Raw genomic sequence first — 10245 nt, 5'->3', positions numbered from 1 at the left:
TCTCTGAAAGCCAAGCCCCCAGATAGCATCAACTCTTTCCTAAATCAGATGTCTTAAACTCAGTGACTCAAAAAATTGTCATGAGGCATATGGACAAAATTATTCTCTCCTGCTAAAAGCAGTTTATACACTTGGAGCAGCAGTGAATGCAGTGGGCTGAAGGAAAGACATGCATTGCCTTTTTCATTTATCTCCATGGTAAAAGAGGCAGCAGATAGTTGTAATAGGTTTATTTTTACTTTAAGTGGTCTTTGGGTCCTGATCTATTGTGGAAGATCTAAGGCTATATACTTCACATTTAATATATTGCTTAATAGACCGAACCTCTCTTTCGACTTAATGCTATATCTTTTTAATACTTAATATTCTGGGAATATTTAATTTTCTAAAGCAAAATCCACAACATTCACTATTGTGGGTGTAAGGCCTAGGAGATATTTGGCGCAAAGAGCAGGCACATATGTCTTCTGCTGACTGTTTGTGTGAGGGAGAATTTAACTTTTCTCGCATGTATGAGAAAGTGCAGCTTTTGTAGTGAAGGCTCCCTGTGCATGTTTCAAATTGAACACTGGAAGCAGAAGATCTGGTAATCATGAGTAATTGCCTCTTTTAGAAAGACTGACTTCTCATCCCTTCTTTAGGGGTAGGTATATCCTTGCAAGCAAGGGAAGGGTTTAAAGAAAAGGCACAAATGAATAACCATGATGCAAAAGGGACACTGAACCTACATGGTTACTGTATCTTTGCAAGTGAAATGTTTTTCTATGTGTCACAAGGGGATTTTCTTTTGAATGGGAAGATGATATGATATCTCAGATGCCACCCTGGAGATTAAAAAACAAAACACTTAAAAATAATGCTATTGCAGAAATGTCAGGTCTGTTGTATCAGAACAAAATTTTGCATTTCCTGAGCTCAAGAGTCCTTACTACCCCTGAGTGGTTGGGTTGAAGGTTGGGTTAATGCCCTTTGATAGTAAGTGAGCATCTTCAGTCACACAGGTACTGTTGGTCACTTCCAGCAAGGCATCACTGTATTGGTATACTGGAGCAAAGGGCTCTTTGGTGTTAGCTGAAAAGACAGAATTCTAGCGAAGGAAAGTGAAAAGGTTAAAAACACTTATTAGAACACTTATAGCAGTGTACAGAAAGACAAGAAATAGAAATAATGAGGAAAAATGGCAGTTTTTTCAGCATCTGGTAATTGTACTTGGGATTGCATTCAATAAAGCTATGAATTTTAATTGTATAAATACAACTCTGAAGATTTCAGCATCTCTCAAATGCATATTTTCATGCTTACATTTCTTTCATATTTCACCATGGTACCTGAGTAAAACTTCTACTTTAAGTTTCTCTATAATTGTTTTTATACTGTACTTCTGATTTGAACTTAATTTTCATTTTTCTTATTTTACTTTTTGTTCAGCATTAATTTTATTTATAAAACTATGTGGAAAAAGTTAGTAATAGGGAAAACTGGGTCACTTCCTGCTTTCAGATCTTTCCTAGCACTAGATTGGAGTGCAGTTTTCTATACAGCTGTATGCACAAACAACTTCTGGAGCACTTCTGCTCTTCTGATTTTAATTTTCAGATATACTGCATGTGTCAGTAGGCATCAGAAAAGCTGTATTAACTGAGCAGTGGAAATTCTGTGTATGAGGCTGGTGTAAAAGACACTGATGGATGAGGTGTAAAAGAGGAGGAAGAAAGGAAGAAACCAAAGCCAACCAAAATGCGAAAGCAAGATCTCACTGAAGAGCCCCCATTTCAGGTTTAATTCAACTTGCATTGGGTAGATAAAGATGAATGTGAATTTTAAATTATACTTAATCTCCATTAAAGTAATTATCTCTCTTAATGAAGAATTAGCTAGGTGGTGATTGTGCAATGGAGTATGAAACTCATAGAGAATAAAATCAATTTCATTTTTTCCAGCCTGTTTTTAATTTCCATTAAGAAAGAAAGAAGAGAAAGTATACTTTTTGGAGTAATTTGATATGCTATAGCTCTTTTAAGATTGATATCCCATAAAATAAAGAAGGTACACATTATTTTGGGTTCTTATCTGCTATTTTGATCAAAGCAGGCTATTTCAACCTTTCTTCCCCAATCTTATTTCATTAAGTTTTTTTCCCCAGATGTCAAGTAAGCCTCATTCTAGGTATATTTCACATGTAAAAGGGTGGATTAATAGAATGGTGTGGAAATGGAAAGATGCAATTTATACAGCCACTCTACACTGTTAATCACAAGAACATGAATTAAGCTCTGGCATGCTTATTTGCTGTAATATGTATGAAAATTGCTTATTTACTTCCATGCTGTTACAATGAATAGAAACAGACCAGTTCTAAATGGCAGTGTACTCTAGTGTGAAGAAATTAACTCTGTTATGCGTCTCCTTCACTGAGGATCATTTTTTATTAACTATATAATCTCATAAAAACAGGACAAAGGAAATGTGGGCTGGTGAGCACCTCTGGAGTACATAAGCACCATCATAAAAATTAAATGGAAATCCAGGCAGAATAAGTGGATCAAGAGACAGAGGAAGTGTCTGATGTGTGTATGATATTGAGATAGACTTAAAATTGAAATACCTTATGTATCATTTTAATGATTTCCTCTGTGAAGCCTCCTGAGTTGCATAGTCCCATACTCTCAAAACTATTCAGATTTTACTCTTGTTGTTAGGAAATTGTTTGTTGTGTTCAATACTGTAGATACTAAGCTCTCTTTCTTCTTATCTTCACGTGTTTTTTTTTTTTTTTCTCTCCACCTTTGTCCCCCTGAATCAGTACTGTTCATTCTCCAGGACAGGAGACCGTGAGTGGCTGCCTCCTACTGTAAGGTCATAGCAGCCTGGCTATAGTGAAATTCCAATACTGAGCCAGGAGAATTATCAAAAATATTCCCTGAGATTAGTAAGGTATTTTACAATTGAGAAGAACTGGGAAGGTTTGAGGACTCAAAAGTCACAACAGCACTCTTATCCCCTTTGTATCATACAAACTTATCATATTTATTATTATGCTCTTAGTTAGGCTTGCAGACTTAGATTAAAGATCTTCATAATTGTAAAGGCCTGAAAAGTTATATTTGCTTTACCTTTTACTGACTTAAGTACTTTGTCTGAATTAACTAGAATATGGCAACACATAAAACCTGATTCCCTAGTCAAGTGGCACAGGAGCTAGTGGGAAGTTTCCATTGTGTTTACAGCTATGCTTTCATTTACTTGCCTTTGGTTTGTTTCTCAAACTGCATATGGTATAAACTCGGTGGAAGCAATAGAGCTGAGAAGGAGTGTGATGTGCTGAAACACTGGTGTTATAATAACCCTGTCTGTAAGAGTGTAAGAGAGCAATTTTCCAGTATTTTCCTTCCTTCCTTCCTTCCTTCCTTCCTTCCTTCCTTCCTTCCTTCCTTCCTTCCTTCCTTCCTTCCTTCCTTCCTTCCTTCTCCTTCTTCCTTCCTTCCTTCCTTCCTTCCTTCCTCCTTCCTTCCTTCTTCCTTCTTCCCTTCCTTCCTTCCTTCCTTCCTCCTTCTCCTTCCTTCCTTCACTTCCTTCCTTCCTCCTTCCTTCCTTCCTTCCTTCCTTCCTTCCTTCCTTCCTTCCTTCCTTCCTTCCTTCCTTCTTATTATTATTTGCCTTCAACTTTGCCTGTTTCAGCTGTATAATAAAAAGAACAATCTAATTCTGCTTTCTGATGATCTAAGTCTTTGGAAACCAAATGCTAGAAAGTTGTAGATTTTTGGATTTTCTTTGAAGTCTGTTTTCACACCAGGCTGAAAAGCTGCAGTGACCTGACCTTGTCTAACAAAATTCTAATGGTACAAAGTAAAATACTGAGAATATAACTTCTCAGGTTTTTAAGATCATCACAGGAAAGTAACTGACAAAAAATGAAAAATGGCAAGTAATATTTCTAGCAAGTAAGCTCTGCCATATTTAAGGATTTCAAAAGCTTTTAGGCATTTTTCATGCACTGCTTAAAGTGTTAGAGAAAAATCTCAGTCAATTGAGGAATATTCTTGAAGACACTAACATTCTTTCTTCTAATGTAAAAGCTCCAGAAGGGAGTATTCAGCGTAAACACACTGGAGGCAGTGCTGATATATTTTTTTGGAGAACTTTGGGATTCTCTAACAAATTCTCGAGAGAGAATTTGATTGTAGGAACATGATGTTGAGGCCAAAGAACAATGACAGAAATGTTTACGAGGAAGGTACTTAATCCTTCAACTTTAAACATTGTCTAGGTTGTCTCTAAAGGCATCGAGCTCATTTTAAAATTAAGATTAGAATCAACTCTTCTGGCTTTATTTATTTGTTTATTTAAAATACTCATTTTTCACTTTACATTGCATTGCCTGTGATTTTTAGAAGCTGCAAAGTGACCCCGAGATGGTAAGGACGTGTTTCCATCTGGCAAAACACAGTCTTATAGAACTGAATCTGAACTCAGTACAGACAGATATGATTTTTCCTACAATGGACACTGGCACTCCCCTTGGGAAATTGATATGGAAACAGAAACTGATTTGAAAATGCATTTTTAATTTGTGAAAGGGATTCATTTAAAAATTACTGTGTTTCTTGCTACATATCAAGGAGATATACATGAACTATGCAGTCTCTGTACTAATGGACTTTGCTTCTGGGCAGATAGAAGTGTGAATGACAGCAAGATATGTGAAAAATTGAGATTTTTGTCTGATATGTGGCTCAATAAAAGCGTATCCATCTGTAACTGTCAATGATTTGATATTACTTGTGGAAGAAGTGTGAAGTTCAGACCATCATTCTTACATGCAGATGAGACAAGATGCATAAAGGCAAATGTAAGAAGGTACATAAACAGAAATAGAAGAAGGATATTGGTTGCTTGCACAGTGAAGTTACAGAAAACAGATAGTTGCTAGTGAAGAAGGTGTTGGTCTCTCTAAAGTCCTAAGGAGCCAAGAGGACATGGGCCTGCCAACATCTGCAGGTGCAAATGCAGAATTTGGATGCCTCTGACTGGAGAAATTATGAAGAGTCAATCAAATGATTTGTTTCTCATCCAGCATATAACTTAGTTGCAAAAAAATGGCACTCATAGGAAACTGAAAATATATAATTTTCTGGTTGCTGATCAAATTCCTTGTCAGCTCTCTCTCTCTCTCTCTCTCTCTCAAAAAAAATAAATAAATAAAAAAAAATTAATGTGATTTCTAAAATTTAGAAAATCAATTTTTTTTCAGAACTCTTCTAATATGTTTACACTGTGAGTCAGAGAGAGAATGAGCTAAGACACACAACTCACTTGATCTTTCTAAAGATATGTGATGTATATGGAGGTCATTGATGCTACTCATTAATTCTTTTCATATATGGATAACTGAAGAGAGAGCACAATAGTGAAACCTATGACCATAATAGTGGTCTCTGTACGAATACAGTTACACATTTAATTACTCTGTTGTTTTTTCTTTGTATCACATGCTATATAAGGATCTCTGAATGCTGAAAGAATTTTCAAACTCTACTTCTCAGTGCCTAGCTAAATATAGTCATATCCCAAGTTCTAATACAGGATCAAGAACTAATTTTCCAAACCATGTTATTTCCAAGACAGCTGTCAAAATCAGAATATTCAAACATTAATAGTACACTTATTACCTGTCTGTCAAGAACACATGATAGATGATTCTGTCATAGCTGAAAACGATCTTCTCATTCAAAACCCTTTGGTCTCTCAGAATGGGAAAATCAGAGCTGCAAAAACCACTTGAAATCCTTTCAGAATTGCACATCTATACTGTGAACCCTGTCATAAAGTCCTTCGTAATCATAGCTGCCTGCACATAGAATCGCTGAATCACAGAATGGTTTGGGTTGGAAGGGACCTTTAAGATCACCAAGTTCCAACCCCTTGCTATAGGCAGGGATGCCTCCCTCTTCACCAGGTTGCTCACAGCCCCATCCATCCTGTCCTCGAACGTTTCTAGGGATGGGGCATCCACAGGTATGGGCCTCCCTGGACAACTTGTTCCAGTATCTCAGTGCTCTCACAGTAAATAATTTCTTCCTGATATCTAGTCTAAGTCGACCATCTTCTGGTTTAAAGCTATTTCCCCTCTTTTCATCACTACCAGCCCTTCTAAAAAGTCCCTCCCCAGCTTTCCTGAAGGGCTCCTTCAAGTACTGGAAGACTATTATAAAGCTTGGAGCTTTCTCTTCAGGCTGAAAGCCCCAGCTTTCTTGGCCTGGGAGATCACATATTTTCTTTTTCTTTTTTCCTTTTTTTTTTTTTTTTCAAGAGCAAGTTCTTTGAAGCAATCTGCGTCAATTGTTCAACAAGTGACATACTGTCAGTAGTAATTTTTAGAGGCAAAAGATGATGATGACCGCCTTAAGTGCACAAGAAGTAAAACTGCAGGAGCTAGTGAGATACTTTCTGATTCCTTACTGTAAGAACATGCAATGTCATTAGTGTCATATTCCTGTATAATATGCCTGTATAAAGAAGGAAGAAATAAATTATATGGCATAATCATACAGGCTGCACAACTGTTTTGAAAACAGAGAACTCTATACTTAATTATCTCACATTTATTCAATGTGAAAGTCACAATTTAATATTTTTTAATATTTAAAATCTATTTGATACTGTAGTAATTTCACTCCAGTATTTTTAATTCAGCTATCTTGAAGTGGAAGAGCATATTGCCTTGATTTCATGATAATTTAATGGAGATAGAATCTTTTTGTTGCACAAAGAATTGTGCCTGAATAAATGGTGTTTTAAATCTGGTGAGTTGTGATGTGTAACAGACCAAGACTTTCTATGAAAGTATATGACTGATGTGCTGAGTATGGGAAAGGTTGCATTTAGAGTGTTATCTGAAAGTTAACATAGAGTCAGAAGCAAAAAAGACATACAATGCAATATGCCAATATATGGAAATTCAGGTCTTGGTAAATGTGCCTAGGTGAGAAATGTACAGCTATGCATATATTTATTTTAGAAGCACATATTTTTCTGTAGGGCTTGAAATCACACGGTGATGATTTCCTTTTACTAGATCTCTATCTGATACAAAACCGTCCCTGAAGCCTCTGTGAGAATTCTTCATTTCAGTCAGAGAGTCAGAGTGTCTGATATAAGAAAGCTGGAAAATCTGCTGTTCTGCAAAATTTTATGCATTTCTTTGATTTTATTTTAATTTTGGTATTTTTTTCCAGCCTGATTTATGGAGTATGTTTTGATGGTAGAAAACTTGGCTAACAGGGCAACTTCTGTGACACCTTTGGAAAAGAATTAGTAAATTTTTTGTTGTGTTGCTGTATCCATCTACAATCACTACATCTTTTCTAGCTGGAAACACAAAGAACTCCAAAGTTATTTTTTCTGTGAATTAAGGGAAAATGTTTTGTCTCTTTCTGATTCAGATGTCTGTCACTTTCCTTCACAGGTAAAGACTCCAGTGAAGTCTCCTATGAGAAAGAATCCCTTGAGAAGAGGATGGGAAGTGGTGCTCACATCAGTGGCTCCGCGTTTCGACTGAAGAGTGTGTGAGGTCAAGAATATAAATGTTTCTTCTGCCAGTGGTATTATATGGGAGTAAAAGATATGATGTGCTACTAGAACTGGCATTATTGTTGCCTCACTAACAGTGTCTATAACTGGTCCAGGGATTAGCAGCAGGCAAAGTTGTTAGATGTGTTCAGTAATAACTTGCTGGTCTTTTCTATGTTCTGTGTGTTGGGCAACATCTTGTGGCTCAGTTTCCTTCTATTTTCCCTCTGCTCATTTATAGAAAAAAACAATGAATAAAACCCCTTCCCCCTTCCCTCCCCTCCCCCTTCCCTTCCCCTTTCCCCCCTCCCTCCTCCTCCCCTCCCCTCCCCTCCCCTCCCCTCCTCCCCTCCCCTCCCTCCCCTCCCTCCCCTCCCCTCCCCTCCCCTCCCCTCCCTCCCCTCCCCTCCCTCCTCCCTCCCTCCCCTCCCCTCCCCTGTCCCTTCAGAGACAGTTTTGTCTCTGAAGTGCCTGAAGCATTCATTTTCATACTTTATCCTTCTCTGGATTCATTTACATCTTCATTTAGTTATATTGTTAACTACAGACTTCCTGTTTTCATAGCGGCAAAAATCTGTTCTACAGATTTCCTAGTTGAAGAAGTTTATGTGAAAAAAATCTTGAGAACACTGTCCTTCCCTTTTCTGACTGAGATCAGGGCTGTCAGCAGGTATTTCTACTGTGCTTTTAACCTCTAGCCCACACTCCCAGGTTGATAATAAATATACTGAGCACCACCGGGCCAAGTTCATCCGCTGCCAAGGAGAGGGGCTGCACTGGGGATGGATCTGACCCTGCAGTTTTCAGTTCAAGTGATCTATCAGCTTAACCTTCTATTTTTCAAGAACCTTCCCCTATATGTAGAACTGCTAATCGAGGAGTTTCAGCAAGTTTCTACAAATCATTCTGGCTATTTACTTGGGAAAGCAGGGGAAGCTTGACAGCTCTGACAGAATACTTCTGTGGACAAAATGCATGGGGGCCATGGAAGGAGTTTGCCAAAACCATTCTTCCAAACAATCGATGTTTGTCAGCAACTTTACCCTCTTCTGCTAATCCTCTTCTTTTTGCCAGAATTTGATGTGGAGAAAGAGAAAAATCGAAAGCAGACCTGTGCAGTGGCAAAAATTCACTCTCCTCTTCCCAGCTCTGCTGGAACACAAAGATCTATCTAATGTAATGGAGCATAAATAGCTTCCTATCTAAAGAGTTATTTCTGACAATGGGTCAGTTGCTGGAGCCAGCTCATGGTCAGCTCAGGGATTTCCATCCGTTTCTGAAACAAATTCTCACTAGCAAGCTGAAAGCTTCTCTGTAGTTCTGCAGTAAGGTTCTGCAGCCATCAAAGCAGCTAATCTCACTGTAGTCAGTGGGATGTTCTAGGCATTTCTTTGTCAGCAATTTTCATGGTGTAAACTCATTAAAGCTTTGAGCTCAGAAACATTTTTAGCAAATATTCAAGAGAGTCCCAGTATCCTAGTTGGCTCACTAGATTAAAGCTGGCCCATGAAATGAGTGCTTGGTACAAAAAATCAAAGTGCTCTGACTTGTGCTTCATTTTGGTACAATTAGAAAAAAAGAATAAATCACTATTCATAGAAGAAAAGTCTTAATTTTACGGGGCTTTGATCTTTGCTCTGAGTGCCTCACCATCCACCTCTGAGAACACTTCTGGGTGAAAAAAATGACAATGTAATGATTGATTTAAAATTAGAATTTTCGTAGTATTTTCAATATTCACTCACATATAGGTGGAAGCAATTTAGTCCCCTATTCAAACTCGTATTCTTGTCTTAGACATATATGAAGAGGAGTTAAACTGATGTCAGATTTGTTCTGTCCTGTAGATGCAGTCAACTATTTTAAGTAAGTATCAATAAAAAGGAAATAGGAAGTTAACAGCTTTGAACTGGAGTTACAAAGGAAAATAAAATTAAAAAGTAGTGTTAACTAGCTAAGGTTAATTTTGCACTTGTCTGTTGTCTGCAGGTTAGAATTTTTTTATGAAATGCTTTTTATTTTTTCCTGCTGGAGATAATAGAAAACAAGTGGATTTTCAGAAGAAAGCATGAGTTCTGTACTTTCAAGTTGCTTTATTTCTTCTCCCTGATCAGATCACTTATACAATGCAAAATCAGGGGCACTTTCAGTGTTGAATTTTACTGCAAGGCAAGTTTGTATGTGCATAAAAGTTTAAAAGTTGCTCCTAGTTTTATTGCTTACAATAATTTGTATATTATTTATTTGTGAATTTTCTGCAATAAGTGCATAAGGGACATATTTACCACAGGCGACTGAACAGTACATGATAAAATCCCTTCTTTGTCTACTTATGGACACAGTTGGGTGTTCTGTTCTTCACTGACCTGCACTATGCACTATAAAGGTTGAAGGCTTCGGTGGGATATAATCAAATAGTTCATGATTTATTCTTTTTTTTTTTTTTTTTTTCAGTTGACTCTACAAATGACTGGAATTGCACACTTATTTTCCATCATTTTCTCCACATCTTACTGCTGGCTGTGTTCATGCTTTGAAGAAGCATGACAGCACTGCCTTACTGTTCCAGCCTGGTTCAGAGGAAACGCAGAAAATGAAGTTAATGGGATTTTTCTCCTGGTGTGTCACAACATCTTCTCTGACAGCTTTAAAAAAAAAAAAAAAAAAAAAAAAAAA

Source organism: Coturnix japonica, chromosome Z (assembly GCF_001577835.2).
Source record: "Coturnix japonica isolate 7356 chromosome Z, Coturnix japonica 2.1, whole genome shotgun sequence".
NCBI lineage: Eukaryota > Metazoa > Chordata > Aves > Galliformes > Phasianidae > Coturnix > Coturnix japonica.
Note: the sequence above shows the minus strand (reverse complement) of the source record.